Genomic DNA, 14,048 nt, shown 5'->3' with positions numbered 1-14,048 from the left:
ATAGGCTCCGTCATGCCACTTATCGCATGACTGGGTACTTTTTCAGTGATTAGGCAAATATGTGATTTTGCAAATATCATGTGTTACAACATGCAAAGATAATATGACATTGTATTCTAAGACATCTCCATTTACTGACTATTTGCTTTGAATACGTCTGAAACATGTTAACAGAACCTTTAGCTGACCCTTAACGTTTTCAACAGGCTAGGTGATTGTAATGTGTTGGTAAATACCATATTTCTGAAATTCTGTGATATTAATAGTACAATATTAAATGTTAAAGGATCGATTTCCTTTATACAGTTTATACATGTAGAAATGCAAAATTACATGTCTGGTCTTAAATGTACATGTTTTTAGTCTTCTATAAAATCTTTTTAGGTTGGTCATATATATATAGTCTTAAGGTTTCTAGCTCGACTTTTCAAAGAAACGGTAGAGCTATTGCACTCGTCCCAGCTTCGGTGTTAAAATAATAATATATTTACTAACTGTCAACTATCGAAGTCTACGCCTCATAACTCTGATTTGAATATAAGAGAATTATCCCCCTTTATAACTTAGGAATTTTGGTTAATGTTTTTGATATAGTCAAATTATTTTAGTTACCATCAAAACTTAGAATAATTAATAACTATCCAAGTATACACAAGGAGAAATAATCCCCATAGCTCTTATCTGAATTTTGACAGAGTTAGGCCCCCTTTTTTTTATGTATATACTCGCGTAGCTCTAATTCATAGTCAAGCACTGAAAAGTCGAACGAGCTGTTTATTGTAATGGTCAATGTTGGTTTTATAAATGAATGAGACAGCAAAGTTCTAGGTTGCTTGTTTTAATTGGTATATTGTTTCGAAACCACATGCAATTCATAAAATGTGTATGTTCTAGTCTCCTGTAAATCTTTATAGATTGGTCATGTATATGTTGTCTTAATGTTTTTTTTATATTGTAAATGTCAATGTTTGTTTTATACATGAATGAGACTTAAATAAACTAAATAAACTTATTCTAATCACAAGTTTGCTTTATTTGAACAAGAGTTTATGATAAGATTATCATGTAGCAAAAAATAACAATAACTTGACAAAGCATTTACCTCAGCCACAATATATCCTAGATAATTCTCAACTGAGACATAATTTCTCCAAGAGTTCACATTTTTTATGCGTGCTAAAATTTCTATAGATTCCTGTGGCAATCTTCCGATATCAAGTAAAGATGGGCACTCTGTTGTTTATAGAACTACCTTTCTCTTAAATCATGTTACTGCTGCTGATGGTAATAATGCGTAGTAAACAACCTCTTATTATTGCCTTTAACTTTTTATATATGCTACTGCGGTTACTACTTCTTTTGCTGTTGCCGACGATAATAAGATTATTTTGATGTTGATAACTTTGCTTACTTTGCAACAGATGTTGCCACCGCTGACGATGATTTTATAATTATTATCATGGGACCAAAACCATAAATACCTGCGTTATGTTAAAGGCTGTTTTATCACACCATAAGTAAAGAAATATTTTCAACTTTCCCTTATCTTACAGCATATAGAAAAAATTTAACAAGAGAACCTTACTTTTTTCCAATTCGAAGGCCATCAAGTTAAAGTCTGTAACAGTGTGAAATATCTGCAACAGTTGTCAGACACAAGAAAATCTTTCCTATTAACTTTAACACCATGAACTAGCACGTTTTACAACACGAGTCCAAAAATAGTTTCGTCTTAATATTTATAGGCATGCTTTCTTCGAAAAATAAGTTATGGGCACTTTACAATAACGCATTTATATGGGCGCTTTACAATAATGCATTTATTACATTTCAAAGCTACTGCTGTTTGAGATGCACCACTTAAACTGATATATCATTCCAGCACTTCTCGGCGAAAGAATTTTTGCTTAAAACTTCGAAAAAGACCGAAGTCATCGAATCCCATTGAGACTTTTTGTATCTTGCTTTCTATATGAGAACAGTTGCAATTACACTGGCAGGCTAAGAACCAGTGTCATAGGGACCTGCCGAATGGAATTTCATCTTTGCGATTTTGTTGTTGATTTGTTTATAATTATATTTCACAGTCTGTCGAATTACCTTTTTTTTTGTGTGATAAAGACATCATGAATTTTGTACATTACTTAACAACAGAAAGGAATTTTAAAGTAGCTGAAAACGTCCAATATGTTTCGATCTCCAGGTGATTTCAGAGAACTATTAATAATGAATATAATTTGAAGGAATAAGTTTCTGTGTTTAGAAGACCTACAAAATTTATTCAAGAACTAACCAAAGAAGAAAAAGCAGAATGAACAAATCTGACTTAATTAAATCTGAAATTACAGAAGTGAACTTATCAAAATCTGTTACATTAAGACCAATAAACTAAGACCAATTTCCACTAAGATTCAAATCGCAGTTTGAATTAAAACGTTAATGATTAATAACTTTTAGTGTAATGCTCACGATGCCATCACAAATTGAATATGATATTGCATCAAGCATTAGCTGTTTACATATTAAATGACACCAAATAAAATGTATCAAAAGACGAAATCTGTTTCAATTTGGACAAGTTTCTTATTTTCGAATATTAGAATTTCTAAATGTGCATGTTTCCGTTACACCTCCTGCTTTGGAAATACTTTTTAGAGATACCGTAAAGCATATAACGGCATCGTGCTTGGCATACAAGGACCGTGCGATATTGATACCGTGGTCTGGCATCATCATATCTGGCATTTGCGTCGTATTTTCACGCCGTTGCTCCGTCTACCAAAGGCAGAAAATACGCTAAGACGATGTGAAGGCGCAACAACGCAATGCGAGTGTGCAGTATTCGCATTTGCCTAACATGAAACAGGCCTGTGGAGTTCTAAAATAACTCTTGGCGGCATCGTTTTTAAATTAACACGTATCGATCTGATGATCTTGATGGTGTCTTAAATCTAGTACAAGGATGCCATTACGATTTCAAGCAAGGTTTCTGCTGCAGTATGCAGATCATTTAAGTTTAGCATACATATTTTTGTAAACAACAATTAAATTATTAACGATAGACAAAATTGTTCATAAAGGCTTTATTATTCTGAAAACAGTTTTAGAACTTACGCTTGAAATCGATTTACTGCGCAATATGAGCCTTTCAAAAATCAAAATATTGCATCGAAGTATTGATAATATGGGAACAACTGTGAACGAACTGACAAAACGGGGCCTTCGTAGGCGAGTCTTAAAGTCGCTGACTTTAAATCACTTGCTCCTCACCGAGGTAGATTCGAGCCTCAATCGGGGCATTATTTTCGTCATGTGATGCATCCTTTTTTACGACATACCCAAGAAATTATCCTTATCAACCCTATATGACACAGCAATCGAAATAAGAATGGGCTGGCTCAAAACATTTGCCAGAAAATTTGCCAGACAGAGAAAGCCTTTTCAGCCGGCGGTAAAAAACACGAACATCAACATTCAAATCTGATCGATACAGTAACATGTAAATGTTTGTCCTTGAGAAAATGTCTAGAATATTCACATTTAGATACGTATTTCAGATTCTATGAAATATATTATCAGCAAGCAGAAAACAAGAGTCAACTGAATACTGTATCTAAAAATTAACGCATTGATGAATACGATAAATTTGTGTTGGTTCTGTTTTGCAATCAATGCCTGCATATTGCCTGCTACGTTAACCAGATCAGGCTAACAGTAATTAAATTCTTTATGTGAGCAGCAAGATCATTTCACCTTCATTAGCACCACAGCAACACCATCGACACGTATATTCCTTCTCTTACCAACAATTTTTCTCAATAATAATTTCTTGACAGATGAAATGAAATTGAATGTTATTTTTCCCCGTGTACTTTGTACCTCTGTTACACTATCTATTCAAATAATATGTAAATGATATTTATTTACTTTGTACCTCTGTTACACTATCTATTCAAATAATATGTAAATGATATTTACTTATATCTCTAAATCTATACATGCAATTAATCAGAACAAAAACTGGAATAACTGAAATGGTAAATTGTACAAAGGAGTCAAAGATAAAATATTGTTTCAAGCTATGTTTACGAGTATGCAGCTCAGCAACTAATCAAATCAAATGTAGCAGAAATATTAAGTATACGAAAACAGAACAACATTTCGTTTGCATCTGATTGTATTGAAAATCGGCTCGTCTTGTAGTCCCTGTGCGTATTGAACAAAATGAAAATTCACGTTGTTTGTCTGTATACCAGTTATCCGTCAGTAAGGTCACTTAAACAGACCCGATGATTGGCAATAAACTAGAAGTCTGTAAATAATTAAGAACAAATTGCCACAATATCAATAAAGTGACAATGAAACAATAAAAGTCACGCTATGAGAATGGATTTGTTCAAAGATCAATTTAAGACAAAGTCAAAAATAAAAGACTGACACAGTAACAATCCGTTCGTATCCAACGGGCTGATAAAATGGACCCCATTATAGTAAACAGAATATTATGAAAATAAAGAATCGGAAAACACCAGTGTTAATAAAGAAATGTCTCTTGGGCTACTACATGTATACATCGGTCTCTCCACCATGAAGAATCACCCCCATTCGATTCCTTAAAGCTCTAGATTTACATCTATTCTACACAAAGTAAGACATTCCTGTTTACATTTACATTCCATGTTTAAACAATATGCAAATATTATTCATTTGTCTACTGGATTGTCATTTTGTTCCGTCTATTTTGTATCTATTTCGAGGATATTTCACTGTTACATGGATATTTTCAAGAGACTGAATAATGAGCTCTTATTTTATATTGATAACTTGAAACAGAATGGTGTGTAAATATTAGGTATTATATATATTCCGTTTATTGTTCACTGATATGTGCATTTCATCAGGGAAAATTTTTCATAACACTCAAGGTAAATCAGACACAATAATTTTGCAACAATTATCAATAGGTGGTTGTTTTCTAAAGTATATTTATACAACATATTAAGTTGCAAACATCATAAACAATTATTTGAAACACAGAATAAGACAATAACTATGCAAGGCAGTTCACTCAACAAAATTATTTTTATCTGTGGCTTTATGTCTTCCAAGCATGGGACTATATCTCGTTCTGATTTACTGATTACTTTTCTACATCACCTTTTACAGCTGTTTTATAGCCGCATGGACCTGTAAGGTGAATGAACTTTTTCGTGAAAAATCTTTGTGTTTATTTAGATTAAATATATAACAATGACGGGAAATAGATTTGTTCGAAGCATACTGGATTGTATCATATTCACTTTAACCTTGGCACGTAATATTGCCGAGCTAATTTACAGGTAAAACCGAGAAAACACATTGGAAATATGTAAGAGGTAAGAGAAAAGCCAATAGGTATACGAAAATGCCGGAATACAATTGTACCTGTCATTGAAATAGGGTTTCTTAACAATGCTACAGTCCACAGTGTAGCCAAATTCATAAACATTCAGGTTGGACGTGACCCTTAGAAAGAAGTATTTATAACCAATTTCAAAATATCTTCAACCTGTATCTGGTTAAAACAATTAACGCTCATTGTAACTGAGTATATTTCTCAAACTAAAAATTATTTTTTTTTGTTTGGTTGGTAAGATATTATAGTTATTTTACGATATGTGATAAGTGTTATCTTCCTAAAGAGAGTGGTTAAGATCACTGACTCCAAGTCACTTTCCCCTCACTGATGTTGGTTCGAGTCTCACTCGGGTAGTTGAATTCTTTATATGAGGACACCGTCTAGCTGGCTTACTGAAAATCGGTGGTTCTACTCTGGTGACCGCCCGTAATGAAATAATGCACGGAAGGGCACCACCATCAAAGCATCAAAACAAGCAATAATTGTGTCGGTACGACGTTAAAGCCAACAAAAACATAATAATCTCTTCGCTATCAAAGATAAATTATTTAAACCATCACAGAAAAGATATTAAAAAAAAAATAATGTGATAATTATTTCTGTATCAGCTACGTTTAATCTGTTAAAGTATTTACCTCAACAACAATATATCCTAGATTCTATCCCACTGAACAGAATTTCTCCACGAGTTCACATTCACTAATGCATGCTAACATTCCTATAGATTCTTGCAGGCATCAGCTTGTGCTAATCTTCCAATATCAAGAAAAGGTAAACACTATGTTGTTTATATAACTACCTTTCTCCTAAATCATGTTACTGTCGATGATTGCAATAACTAAGTCAAGTTTTTCGATGCTGCTATTTCTTCTTTTACTGCTGCTGCTGCTGCTGCTGCTGCTGCTGCTTTCAGTGATAATAACAGAAAATAATAATGGCGCTGATTGTGCTATTATGTCAAACGCCTTGGACTTTCTAGAGAGGTAAGCTCCGCAGTTGTGGTTTTGCAATCGTCCGTCCCAAGGCGGTGCACAACTGTGTTTCTTTTTTGTTCGTTTTGTCCTTTTTGGGTTTCTGTTGTTAATCTGACGTTTTGCTGTTTCAGTTATATCTTTGTAACTGTAACTGCTTCTGTTTTGAATCTGATGTTATTTCAGCAGCTCCAATGAATGAAATAAACAGTTCAAAGTTAAACCGCATTTATATATATTCTGTTTAAGAGCATCCGACTCTAAAGATGCTGATGCACACGAATGATATAGAAATTTGTATAACGCTTATTATCAAGCATACAATTTGGTTTCTAGTTTTATGAGTAAAATATTAAAAGTGCACAACGTGTGTGATGATGAAAATGTACAATCATATCCTGTATGACAAACTGTAAATATGGATAGAATATTACATGAGGTTTCTTTCTCCGTATTTTGAAATGAAGGTTTACGTCATTGTGGGTTGCACTTAAAACTTTTTTTTCAGGTACAATTTTCACACCTCTCGCTTGTTCGCATACTTAACATCATAAGTCCAAAACTCTTTTCATCTTACCATTTATTTAAACGCTTTCTTGGGAAAAAATCAAGTTCTGGGCAGTTGACAATGATACATTTGTTATATAAAATTAATCGCCTAGTAGTACCTTTTTGCTGCCTGATAAAGGCGCGCCTTTATGTGCGATGAGCCCTTCGACATAATAGTATTTTAATAAAACACTAATTTGAGATAGAAACAGAACAGTGAAATGTCGATACAGAATCTATTCATTTGCTAAGTTGATTTCTAACTTTTAGTGTATTTTATCCAATTACATGGTTTCAGTGAATTACCGAAATATTGGCGTGAAATAATTATATCTGGTATTTTCACAGTGAAAAACTATAAATGGGTAAATTTAGTCAAAACATGAAATAAAAAGAAAATTTGTTTGTTTTACATGTAAGATCAAAAATTATTTTTCACTCATGAACAATATATCTTATATTTTCTCTCGTGGCTATGCCACTCGTGAAAATATTGCTTCTGGTGTTCATTCGTTCAATCTTACACTGAAACATACAAATATCCTCTATATAGTTTTCTACGTAGTTTTTGATGCTGTACATTTTTATGATATTGCAACAATGATAAATGATGTGTATGTAAAACGAAACCAAATAAAGTAAACCAAAACTACAAATCAGTTTCCATTTCGAGAAAGTTTTTTAATTAAGAATTTTTAGATGCGTATTTTTCCATTACATCTCCTACTTTCATGACATGAAACCACACATTCGAGATACCAGATGACATAATTCGAGATACCAGATGACATATAACAACATATTGCAAAGTAGTTTAAATTTATTTTGGAGTTGAATAATTAGCCAACGTGTAAAAATATGTTTCACCGAAGATGTCAATTAAATTTATACTGTAGTCTTGTCTAACAGGTTATATCACGAAAACAGTTAAAAAGAATAAAGAAAGAAATTATATATAACAATTTTGCAATGTTTCTTATGTGGCACAGCCCACCCGCTTAACTCAGTAGGTAGAACGTTGGTCTACGGATCGCGGGGTCGTGAGTTCGATCCTCGTGTGTCCTCCGTGGCTAATTGATAAACGACATTGTGTCTGAAATCATTAGTCCTCCACCTCTGATTCATGTGGGGAAGTTGGCAGTTACTTGCGGAGAACAGGTTTGTACTGGTACAGAACCCAGGAACACTGGTTAGGTTAACTGCCCGCCGTTACATGACTGAAAAACTGTTGAAAAAAAGCCTTAAACCCAAAACAAACAAACAGACAAACTTATGTGGCACACAAAGACGTAATACATCACACAAGCAGTATTACTTACGTCTAATGTCAAAACTCAAAATCACAACATTTACACTGTTTTATAGCTTAAACTTCATGGTTTCGAATTTGATTATAATGTAGATACTCTGAAGATGTTTTTTCGTATCATTTCCATATCTAAAAGCATAGCCATTGAATTTTAATATAAAAATATTTTGACCAATATTCAATTTCAGATGCGTGCTTATACCAATGTGCCAATATGTAAGTGTTAATAGTATTTACGTTAAAGAAATCCATGATTTTTAATAATATATTTTAATAACTTCAATATTATCCAATCCTACTTTTTTGGTTTATTTTGTTATTCTGGAAACAGTTTACACACAGATTAAAACTATAAACACATTAAGAGTACAGCCACAGCACGGACTGTATTTAAATGTTAATTAAAATTCATTAAAATTCATTAAAATGCCTGATTAATGCACTTCACGCGCGCAGACAGTAACATTAGGTACATTGCTTTTATTTGCCATGTTAAACAGGTTACTTTTTGTCATGTCATATTTCTGTCTAGATTACAAGTTCATTTCACGTGTGTTTATGTTTCACCTATGTTTGATTTTACTAAACACTCTTTTGACATATCTAATTTAAAAACAATATGGTAAGTGTTTCTATGTCTATACAGATAAATGACGAAAAGGAGGCTTCGTTTCTCGCAGTGTTTAATAAATGTTCGTGTGCTTGTGTGTGTGTGTGTGTGTGCGTGCGTGCGTGCGTGTGTGTGTGTGTTCGGGTTTAACGTCTTTTTCAACAATTTTTCAGTCAGTTGTTTATTCAGCCTGTTACCACTTCACATTGATTCTGTGAAATAAACGCGGAAAAAGAACCTGGACGTAAATTCGTAGAAATATCTTCAAATAGTTTTATTCTGCACTGCCTTTAAGTTTTAACTTTTGAAATAAATTCTATAAGCTATATTGTTTTTTTTTGTTTCAGCTTCAGCATTGTGATTTAATTTTGTTGTTAAATATGACAACTTGTAACATTATGTCTATTTCCACTTTTATTACCATTTTATTGATTTCAATATCGGTCTGATTCATTCTAGGAAATTGGGGAATAGAAAAAAAAACATAATATAAATAATTTTTAAATAAAATGACAAGTCTAGACGGTGAATTATTTATCAAAAAGATTTTTTCGTCTGCATTGCTTTATCAGGCAACCTATGGAGATATGCACAAGCTACACATATTTCAAAGCCGCATCAATTTCTGTTTAGAGACTATGCTGTATTTATAAAATAAATCAAGTTTTCATAAGGTCAAATATTTGAATATTAATAACATATTTTGTGTAAAAGGACAGGGGGTAAGAAATTCTGCAATACTTGATTATATCATACACAATAACTGAAACGCAGTTGTATTCCAGGTCAAACGCTTATAATACAGGTTCCTTTGAAATAGATAAACAAACAAAACAAGATATTATTCACTAATCTGTGCACAAGACGTTCATTTTTTCAATTCTAAATGTAGCGTGTATTTAGTTTTCAACACTTACTCGCTATACTTGCCGGCTTCATACTGTTTGTTTGTATCCTTAACATTTCTGAATTAGGAAATAATATTTATCTAGAAGTCAACAAATCATTCTGATTATTTCGCCTTAACAATGGCAATGGAATAACACAATAGAGTAAAACACAATACAATCAGGAGTGTCCAAACTGGAATTGTAGTATCACAATTTGCAGCAATCGTGTTTGACAAAAAGGCATTACCAAATTTACTTGAATTGTCTTTAAAAGTCGGCATAAATGTAATAAAAACTGAACATGATTTAGCCAAACATTAATAAAGCATGAAAACATTATACTGAAATTAAAACTGTAACTTTCTAAAGAATACCTTTCAGTTTCAACAAATACTTTGAATTATCATACAGAGCCTTTGCTTCAGGTACTTAGAAAATCAAGACAGAACAGGTTATACCAGGCAGGTAAACATTCTGAGTCATAGAACATTAGCCTAGAAACACAAGAGGCAAATGCCCTACTTAACTGCCTTAAATATGTCAGTAAGGCAATTATGAACAGTGGTTGCTGAAAATACTTACAAACATAATATGCGAATATTTGTAAACACATCATTTGAAAAATTTGAAAAGGTGAAGTAAGTCTTAGTATTAAACCCCCTTGGGAAATGATCTTCCATTAATTTAATGGTGTAATACTATAATCTTTGTTGCCTTGTTCAAGTTACCAAATATTGTTGTAGACAAAAGTTTACCGATAAATCCGACTCATAAATTCAAATGAAACGGCAAAATCATGCTTAACTGCAAGAATCAACTTCACTGAAAAACTTCAGAGAGAAATAACATTATGGAAAAAATCCCATTTTGTAATGATACTAAATCCTTCTTGTGTCTGTAATAATCCTATTGGATTCTATTTGACGTCATTGAACTCACTGAAATCTACGGATTTCATTAACAAGAAACACATGCACACTTGCCTAGTCAATTGTAATCTTTAATCAACAGTTATTTTCATACCTGCTTTATATTTAAAGCAGACAGAGTAAGAGGCAAGATAATTTTACATAAAAATATAATGCATCATACATAAGAGCCGCGCCATGAGAAAATCAACATAGTGGGTTTGCGACCAGCATGGATCCAGACCAGCCTGCGCATCCGCGCAGTCTGGTCAGGATCCATGCTGTTCGCTAATGGTTTCTCTAATTACAGTAGGCTTTAAACGCGAACAGCATGGATCCTGACCAGACTGCGCGGATGCGCAGGCTGGTCTGGATCCTTGCTGGTCGCATACCCACTATGTTGGTTTTCTCATGGCACGGCTCATATGTGCATTTGTCTAAACTGATTTTCGAAAAGAGACCAAACAAATGTTTCAAGCACTAATTGATATTATGGAAAGTAAATCGATGCTACAAATAAGACATTTTAAATAAAAGACGTGTTGCTCGATTACAGAAGTTAATTTAACTTTTTGAAATTTTGGAAATTTTATAAATATTTGTTATTCATACACATTTGTCATTCAAAACTTCTGCCCTTCATCATTGAATACTCCTTTTGTGATTTTTGCATGACTTTTCGATCGACACTAATTTGTTTTTAGATCGACTTCGAAAGGTTAAGCTTTCGACTTCGTTTACTTGAAACAACAGTACTGGTGTACAATGAGAAGGCGAGGTTGTGACCCTAGTTTCGTCCGAACCCACGACACCGAGGTTGAGCCTAGTAGTCCACTCCTCCCCTAAAACTGGTAGTGTTTTATTATTTATTTTTTTTATTTTGTTGGGTTTAACGTCGCACCGACACAATTTTAGGTCATATGACTACTTTCCAGCTTTGATGGTGTATGAAGACCATAGGTGAATTATTTCATCACGAGCCCGCACATGGGTAGAACCACCGACATTCCGTAAGCAAGCTGGATGGCTTCCTCACATGAAGAATTCAGCGCCCCGAGTGAGGCTCGAACCTACATCGATGAGGGGCAAGTGATTTGAAGTCAGTGACCTTAACCACTCAGCCACGGAGGCTCCCGGTAGTGATTTTGTGAATTATGGTTTGAACCATATATAGGTAAACGTATACCTGTTTATATGAAATATACATGTACAGCGAACAAACATCTTGTGTTTTACGAAAAATCTTAAACATAAGATTTACACTGAACATTTTCAATACAATATTTTATGTTATCCATAACTACCTTGCACAACACTTAAAGTGTATGCTACTTAAATACAAGCATGTTATACAACTTTTTGCAGATTTTGGATTTAATTGACTCTTGGAAGAGAGCTCCACTTCGGCAGGTTCATCCTGACGATGCCTATAAACAAGCATGTTCTTTCATTTTTGCTTTAATATTGTTAACTGCATATTTGTGAATAATTGACCGTTGTTTACACACATGTCATAACAATTTAACACCAACGAGAACGTCAATAAGTTGATTGCACGTATTTTGCAAATAATGTCTTGACAAGAACAGTAAGAGAATGACTGTAAATACTTTGTGAATGATTTCCGACAAGAACGTCATCAAGATGAGTGTTCCTATTTTATAAATGATTTCCGACAAGAACGTCAAGAAGCTGAGTGTCCATATCTTGAAAATGATTTCCGATAAGGAAAGGCAATGTCTTGATTGACGTAATTTTGTAAACGATTTCCGAAAAGAACGACAACAAGCCGACTGTTCGTATTTTCTAAATGATTTCTTACAAGAACAACGTCAATAAGCTGAGCATCCGTAATTTGTAAATGATTTCCATCAAGAACGTCAATAACCTGAGTGTCCGTATTTTCTAAATAGTTTCCGTCAAGAAGAGTGTCCATATTTTGTAAATCGTTTTCAGTCAAGAACGCCAATAAGCTGAGTGTCCATATTTTGTAAATGATTTCCGTCAAGAACGCCAATAAGCTTAGTGTTCGTATTTTGTAAATGATTTCCGTCAAGAACGCCTATAAGCTGAGTGTCCGTATTTTGTAAATGATTTCCGTCAAGAACGTCTATAAGCTGAGTGTCCATATTTTGTAAATGATTTCCGACAAGAACGTCTATAAGCTTAGTGTCAGTATTTTGTAAATGATTTCCGTCAAGAGCGTCGATAAGCTGAGTGTCTGTATTTTGTAAATGATTTCCGTCAAGAACGTCAATAAGCTGAGTGTCCGTATTTTGTAAATGATTTCCGTCAAGAACGTCTATAAGCTTAGTGTCCGTATTTTGTAAATGATTTCCGTCAAGTGCGTCAATAAGCTGAGTGTCCGTATTTTGTAAATGATTTCCGTCAAGAACGTCAATAAGCTGAGTGCCCCTATTTTGTAAATGATTTCCGTCAAGAATATCTATAAGCTTAGTGTCCATATCTTGTAAATGATTTCAGACAAGAGCGTCGATAAGCTTAGTGTCCGTATTTTGTAAATGATTTCCGTCAAGAGCGTCGATAAGCTTAGTGTCCGTATTTTGTAAATGATTTCCGTCAAGAACGCCAATAAGCTTAGTGTCCATATTTTGTAAATGATTTCCGACAAGAGCGTCAATAAGCTGAGTGTCCGTATTTCTTAAATGATTTCCGACAAGAGCGTCAATAAGCTGAGTGTCCGTATTTTGTAAATGATTTCCGTCAAGAACGTCTATAAGCTTAGTGTCCGTATTTTGTAAATGATTTCCGACAAGAGCGTCAATAAGCTGAGTGTCCGTATTTTGTAAATGATTTCCGACAAGAGCGTCAATAAGCTGAGTGTCCATATTTTGTAAATGATTTCCTTCAAGAACGTCAATAAGCTGAGCATCCGTATTTTGTAAATGATTTCCGTCAAGAGCGTCAATAAGTTGAGTGTCCGTATTTTGTAAATGATTTCCGTCAAGAGCGTCAATAAGCTGAGTGTCCGTATTTTGTAAATGGTTTCCGTCAAGAACGTCAATAAGCTGAGTGTCCATATTTTGTAAATGATTTCCGTCAAGAACGTCTATAAGCTGAGTGTCCGTATTTTGTAAATGATTACCTTCAAGCTGAGTGTCCGTATTTTGTAAATGGTTTCCGTCAAGAACGTCAATAAGCTGAGTGTCGATATTTTGTTAAATGGTTTCCGTCGAGAACGTCAATAAGCTGAGTGTCGATATTTTGTAAATGATTACCTTCAAGAGCGTCAATAAGCTGAGTGTCCGTATTTTGTAAATGATTTCCGTCAAGAACGTCAATAAGCTGAATGTCGATATTTTGTAAATGATTTCCGTCGAGAGCGTCAATAAGCTGAGTGTCCGTATTTTGTAAATGGTTTCCGTCAAGAACGTCAATAAGCTGAGTGTCCG

General features: G+C 33.9%; 1 protein-coding gene across 6 annotated transcripts in view; it reads right to left on the bottom strand.

Annotated features, from left to right (window-relative positions):
* The window catches only part of LOC123552248 (uncharacterized), a 99,285-nt gene that overhangs the window by 35,474 nt on the left and 49,763 nt on the right, over positions 1-14,048 (bottom strand). The window contains exon 1 of one of the 6 annotated variants that reach the window (XM_045341747.2): positions 6,034-6,187. The exons of 4 other annotated variants lie outside the window; for them this stretch is intronic. The gene's annotated coding sequence lies outside the window, so the exon portion shown is untranslated. Of the gene's footprint in view, positions 1-1,102; positions 1,258-6,033; positions 6,188-14,048 lie in introns of those variants that run through there. One more of the 6 variants, XM_045341749.2, reaches the window with a different exon arrangement.

Source organism: Mercenaria mercenaria, chromosome 4 (genome assembly GCF_021730395.1).
Source record: "Mercenaria mercenaria strain notata chromosome 4, MADL_Memer_1, whole genome shotgun sequence".
NCBI classification, from domain to species: Eukaryota; Metazoa; Mollusca; class Bivalvia; order Venerida; family Veneridae; genus Mercenaria; species Mercenaria mercenaria.
This window is presented reverse-complemented; position numbering and strand designations above follow the sequence as displayed.